This window comes from Rattus rattus, chromosome 7 (genome assembly GCF_011064425.1).
Source record: "Rattus rattus isolate New Zealand chromosome 7, Rrattus_CSIRO_v1, whole genome shotgun sequence".
Lineage (NCBI taxonomy): Eukaryota > Metazoa > Chordata > Mammalia > Rodentia > Muridae > Rattus > Rattus rattus.
In genome coordinates this window covers 13,132,999-13,140,228 of record NC_046160.1, presented here as the reverse complement: position 1 = coordinate 13,140,228, position 7,230 = coordinate 13,132,999, and positions in this window count along the sequence as shown.

The following is a 7,230-nucleotide window of genomic DNA, read 5'->3' as shown; positions in this document are numbered from 1 at the left end:
CAACATTTAATTGGGGCTGGCTCACAGGTTTAGAGGTTTAGTGCATTATCAAGATAGGAGCATGGCAGCATCCAGGCAGGCATGGTGCAGCAGGAGCTGAGAGTTCTACATCTTCATCTCAGGCCACTGGGAAAAGACTGGCGTCCAGACAGCTAGAATGAGGGTCTTAAAGCCCACATCCTCGGTGACATACCTACTCCAAGGCCACACCTCCTAATAGTGCCACTCCCTGGGCCAAGCATCTTCAAACCACCACAGAGAGTGGTGTCCCTTTCATTCTTTGGTGAGGTTTAGCTCTTGACCTCTGTTAAACAATGAGCACTGATAGTCCAAGCCTTCTAACTCAAATCCAGTATTTTTTTTTTTTGGTTGTTTTGAGAAAAGGAAAAAAATCTCTTTTCCCTCTATTACTCTTGGTAATATTAGCAGTGTCCCATGAAGGGACACTAGTCTAAGGAATGCACATGCTGGTCTTGCATGCAGCCTTGGGGTTAGTCTTTTAGGTTTTCAGTTGGACTTCCCTAAGTATAATGTCTGGATGTTTGTCAACAACAGGCCTTGAAATAGAATTCTGCAAAGTAAAGGAGCAAAGTGGGGAGGAGGTAGAAAGAAAGTTGGAACAGTTTCAAAGACCTAGTTCCTCTTTGGTTCACAACTCGACCCCTGGGCATGGGGGTGGTGGGAAACATTTTTTGTGTTACAGATTGATCTTAAAAGTAAAATATGGGCAATAAAAAATATATTCCAAATCAATAAAATCCCCATATCCCAGGATCTTGAACTCCCAATCTCCCCAGCATCTATACTTCTTACCGTCAGCCCATGTGTAATTTCTCCAGTCATTTCCATGCTGCCAAGCCCTGGTGAGCTTTCCCCCAACAGAACAGAAAGCAGTTTGATTTACAAACTGGTAAGTGGTAGAAATACCCACACAGCCTAAGCCCTCCCTCAGAAGTTGAAAGATCTTTAAAAAGAAATGGGTTTTAGTGTGTGAGAACCAAGGGGGGCTAGTTTGTTGTGAAGGAACAGCAAATGTATTGTAGTTGCTATTCATGAAAAATGACGGAAGCAGCTAGTGGCCTGTGTAGAGCAGTTTCCAACCTTCATACCCTTTCCTTCCACTGCCCTTACAGGACCAATGAACGGAACACAGCACGGTGCCCTGGGACATCAAATAGATCAACCAAGCTCTTCTCAGCTGACTGAACACAGGGACCCTGGAATCCAGGACGTTTAGAGCTAAACTGCCTCCTTGTCGTCTGCGGCTCAGAGATATCCCTTGTGGCCAATGTGCCGGAAGCTGATGGTCAGGGCACCGGTTCTAGATCCCTCTGAAAGTGCTCTGCAATGTTCTCTACCTAAGTGCTGACACATAAAGGACAAGGAGGAAATCGATTCCAGGAAACGAGCCTCTGTGGTCCCTCACTGCACACCATCTCTACTCCTCCGATAGCTCTGACATTGTGTGAACATTGTGCTGTGACTAGCATTTCAGGCTTCTAGAACTATATTAGATGGGTTTGGAGAACTATTCCATAACTCACAGGAGCAGCAAAAACTACAGGGTGTGTATTACCTTATATCTTATCCTAAATTAACCCCGAGCTTGCCGAGACAGATTTTATTATAATGAATCCTTGGAAGTCTCAAAGAATATTATTATCCTATTGTCTTAAGTGATCTTATAATTGTTTATATATATTTTAATTTCTATTCATTTATTTTGTATTTGGTTGGTTCCTATTTATTTATTTATTTATTTATTTATTTTGTTTTGTTTGTATATGAATGTTTTGTTTTCCAATATGTCTGTGTGCCGCATCCATGTCTCATGCCTACAGAAGCAAGAAGGGGGATGGGAATCTCCTGGGAATGGAGTAACAAGATGTGAGTTAACCCAGAGGTACTGGGAATCAAACCCTAGTCCTCTGGAAGAGTACCCAACAGTTGTAATCACTGAGCCATCTTTCCAGTGCCTTAAATATTGCTTTATGAATGCAGACCATAATTTGATTATTTTTGCATCAAAGCCCTGAGAGACACTATACTCAGTGCATGTGTGGTGTTGCCTAACTGTAAATATGGCTTCTGTCTAAAATTGCTCCCATATCCTCCCAATCAGCTATCATGAAGGATAATCAGGGTTGTCGTGTATCATCTACTGTGCGTGGATAGGAAGCGTATCAGGAACTTTACCTGCATGATTTCACTTTCTCTTCATAACGGCTCTGTGATTACACCCAGTTAAGAGGAGCTGAGTGAGTCTGGTGCTGGAGAGACGGCTCAGCACTTGAGAGCATTTGCTGCTTTTCCAGGGGACCTGAGCTCGGTTCCCAGCACCTATGCCAGGTGGCTCCCAACTGTCTATAAGTATAGCTCCAGGGGACTGGACACCTCTGTCCTCCACAGTCCTATACTCACATACACGTGCTACACACACACACACACACACACACACACACACACACACACACACACACACACCTATACAAAGAAATCTTTTTAAAAATAGATGCTGGATCTAAACTTCGAAAAAGCTAATTTCCCCAAGAGCACGACAGCAAGCAATGGAGTTCCAGGGCAAGTCCAGGTATGCGTGACTCCAGTCCAGTGCGGTGGAATACTCTTTTGTCCCATGAGGAACAGTTAAGGAAATAAAACTCTTGGTACCTCATTTCTTCCATGAAAAAATACTAGGAAGAACTCATGAAGCCTCCTTGGGGAAAAGACTTGTGACCACAGGATGATTGCACGTATCCCATGCCAATGAGATCTGTTTCTCATTGCGTGTTCCAAACATGTGTAAAGACCACAGCTTGCTGGTAATGTCTCAGGAAGGAACCTTGACAAGTCCAGGTGAGTCTTACAATACGAGAGACTGTTGGGGGAGGGAGACCGTGCATAGGAAAGCCAGCCCAGCCGTTACAGTTTCATATTTATAAAGCTGTAGTGTAGATTGAAAAAAGTGCATTTCATTCATTCACTCACTCATCTATCCAGCAAACACCTCTCCCACATAAATTATGTACAACGCACTGAGCTAAGTGTTGGAGAAGTAGGTCAGGTGTGCATGCTCAGTGTGGCAAGAGAGGAAGAGCTGATGTAAATCATTGCAAATGCAATGCCCTGCACAGCACAGAAGAGAACCCGGAAGTGAGCGAGTCTTTGTAGGTAGAAATCATCCACGGATGGGGATGGCGGGAGGTGGGGCAGATTACCGAGCAGAGAGAAGAGCTGCCCTGAGCTCATGACAGTGGGCCAGGTGTTGGAAAGTAGGTCCTTGTTAAAGTTTGACTGGAGGCTTGTTGGTGACCCGCCAGAATCACTGTACGCAAGATCCCCCATGAAGAGGAAAGGGCGAGCTTGAGCACGCTCTGCTGTAGTTCCAGATTCGGATGTTCTGAAATCTTAGACGTCGTCCTCAACAGACTGAATACAGCTTTCTGAGAGACAGATTTTGGTTTCGTTGGGTTTTTGTCGTTGGGGTGTGTGTGTGTGTGTGTGTGTGTGTGTGTGTGTGTGTGTGTGTGTGTGTGTAGCCTGGATGTCCCGCGGAACCTGCTCTGGAGACAAGACTGGCCTCCAACTCAACTCTGCCTCCCGCATGCTGGGATTAAAAGCGCGTGCCCACTGCCCCACCCCCCGCCTGCCTAAGAATGGCTTTTCAACCAAGCTGTTCATCCTTTCCAGTGGCCACTGTTCCACAGTTCAAGTCCCATAATTCAAGTCCCACAGTTCAAATGCGTTGTTTAGTCCGCAGTAAGGAAGGCAAAGAAAGTCAGCAAAATCCCACCTAAGGGCGCCCAGCCGTAGGAACACCTCCAACGCATGACTGATGAAAAGGTGGATAAGGAAAACCGGTCGGTGCTATCATCCACAGCACCCACTGCTTCGGGCTCAGCTACCAACAGTTCTTCAACAGAGACCTTTCAGAAAGCCTCTGTGCCGTTGCCCTGCACCGTAAACTCAGGAGACGCCCCCTTCCTGCCCTTATCTCCTGCAGCCTCGCCTCTGAACAGCTACTGCTCCGTGAACATCATGAATACACTCAGAAGAGCGATAACGCACGGGCTCTCGTTCTCAGTGATAACCACGGCCCGTTCCGCTTTCTGTTCTCATGCTCAACCAAACAGCCTCCAGCCTGGGAGATGTATCAGTTTATTACAGGTCCTAACTTTGAAAACTTACAAATATGAGTCAAACCAGAGGGACTGAGAAACAAAAGAACACTGTGTAAACCCAGCAAGCCTGAGTAAAAAAAAAAAAAAAATATATATATATATATATATAATCTTTTGACCAAATTAGCAACAGACATTTCATCTCCCAGATCAATGCGTTCATTTACTTCAGGACTGGCTTACAGTGCACCTCTGTCATCTACTGACCCTCTCCACACACTACTACACACCGCTGTGTATGTCTGCCACCATAGTTCGAGAGCAGGCATCGAACTATGTATGGGCCAGAAGCAGACCGCCGTAGCTGGCTCCAGCCACTTCCGTCATTGACATCCTTGGGCAATTTCTCTGAAACTCTGAACGCAATTTTCTCTTCTGCACGAGGTTGCTACGATGCCAGAGACAGGTGAAGCTAAGAAAGCTTCAGGGTCTAACCAGTGCATGAGCACACACCTAATTTTGAATTCCAATTTCGTGTCCTTTTTCTTAAAGGGGAAGTCCCCAGTTTTAATAAGCTTGAAGGCCCAGAAAACATGATTCTGTCTCCTAATAACACCTGTTCCATTTCATTCTGGGAGCCAGGATAGAGACAGCCTCTCTATGGCTCCAACGTTGCTCTGTAGCCCGTGCTGAGACCATGTAATAGGTGAGCCTTATTGGTGTCCCTGTAAGCCCCTTGAAGTACGTGAGTCCCCACCCCAGGGCTCAACTGCCAGGTTCTACTCACAGAACATTCCAACTGCCCTAACGGCTGGACCCAGCCCCTGCCCTACAGAGTAAAAAACCCAAACTCAGGATTTGACGTTCCATCCGTCCAGGAGCTCATCCCAAGCCCTAGACTTGAAACCCCACCAATCCCCACCTTGGAGATCTCCACCCTGGAAAGTCCCTCCCCTCAAGAAATCCTATATAAGCCCTGCCTGCTACTCAGCTCTCTGCTGGTTCTCACCCGAGCAGAGGCAGCCACCCTCCTGGGTGTGGCTTTGTGGTAGTCCTTGGTTCTCGACTGCCATCGACCTGTCCCCGCAGAGCAGTGGCACTCTCTGTCCCCCTTGGGTGACTGCAAAGAGCTCGCACTTGGTTCCTTCTCTAGACAACTGACCTTGGCTACACAGTAAACCTTCTCTTAAAGATTACACCACAACCCCCACTGAAGACAGTTATCCAGTCTGGTGTTGGGGGTGGCCCTTTGAACAAACACAGTGATACTCAGATCAAAGCTAGGCTCCCTCTGCAGTCATAGCCATGCACAGCTCCTCCCCCTGTCCAATCTTCTTCCCCCTTCTTCCCACATGTCCCCCTCAGACAACGTGCCTGGATTCCTACCCGGGACAGCTTTTGGAGAATCCAATCTCAGACAGAACGTGATCAGATCAGAAGAAATCGGCTACTTTCTGTGTCGAAGGTTGCCTAGGCCACTCTTCAAACAGTCAAATGCCATGAGCCTCCAATACCACTCGCAGCCAATGTTAACACAGAAGTGTTCACACCTCGCTCCAACAGCTGGGTCTGGGAATCACACTGGAGTCCGGTCTCAGATAAAGAGTTAGAAGTAGGGACTGGTCGGGTGGCCCAGTGGTAGAGTACGGACTAAGCTATGGAGCCTAAGCGATAACTCAGTCAGCAAGGTGTTGGCCTTACAAGCATGAGAGCTTCAGTTTTATCCCCAGAACACTTTTTTTTTTTTTTTTAAAGCCAGGCAAGCACATTTGCGATCCTATGATGGGCTGGCAGAACTAGAAGGGCTCTGGAGTTAACCAGCCTGCCAACCTATTCTACTTGGCTAGTTCCAGGCCAGTGAGTAGCCTTATTGAGAGAGGAGAGAGAGAGAGAGAGAGAGAGAGAGAGAGAGAGAGAGAGAGAGAGAAGGAGAGGAGGAGGAGGAGGGAGAGGAGAAGAGAGGGAGAGGAAGAGGAAGAAGAGGAAGAGGAAGAGGAAGAAGAAGAAGAAGAGAAGAGAGAGGAGAGAGGAGAGAGGAGAGAGAAGAGAAAGGAGAGGGAGAGGAAGAAAAAGTGGACACCACTTGAAGATTGTCCTCTGACCTCTCTCTCTCTCTCTCCTCTCTCTCTCTCTCTCTCTCTCTCACACACACACACACACACACACACACACACACACGGTTCCATTCTCAATACATGTGTGCATGCATGTGTGTCCGTGTGCTTACTGTGCTGTGCTCTGTTGTGCTGTGCTCTGTTGTGGATGTAATACGAGTCACAAGGACCTTTGGCTTGGGGGGAAGGCTGTTTTGTAAAACCCTGTAGTGTTCTCCCCAAGAGTCATTTGCTTTGGATTACGTTTAAGAAAGATGTCAAGAGATGAGAAGGCCCCGTGGCACTGCGTCTGTTTGATCATTTTCTTGGCACCTCCCGTCTCCAGGAGCTTCATGCCCACTTACTCATCCTGATGTGCAGAAGATTAATCCCAGCTATCTAATACCATCTCATTTTAGACAGATGCAGAGTCTAGCAGGAGGGAAATTGGGAGGCTTTCCTGACGCCTCTGAGTAGGTTTGTGATTTTGAATGAATTAGCCCTTGCCTTTGAGTACTCCCATCCATGGGGACTTCCTTATCTCACAAAGAGCAAAAACATTCAGGAAGGGAACCAAGGGCATGACCACCATTCACAAAAGAGACACAAATCATTTAAAAGGACCCTCAAGAAATTCTACTGAAAGGGACCACAAAGCAGGACAGAAAGGACAGACATTTCCCGAGCAAATGCTTCTTCCTCCAGAACCTCACCCTGAGAGTTCCAGTCTTCTAGATGCATTTGAATCAAAATATAGAACACTCAGATCCTTCTAGAGCACATTGATTGACTGAATGCTGCCGTGCTTCCTGCCATGACGATAATGGACTAAACCTCTTAAACCGTAAGCCAGACCCAATTAAATGTTTGTCTTTATAAGAGTTGCCTTGGGGGGGTTGGGGATTTAGCTCAGTGGTAGAGCGCTTGCCTAGCAAGCGCAAGGCCCTAGGTTCAGTCCCCAGCTCCGGAAAAAAAAAAAAAAAGAGTTGCCTTGGTCATGGTATCTCTTCATAGCA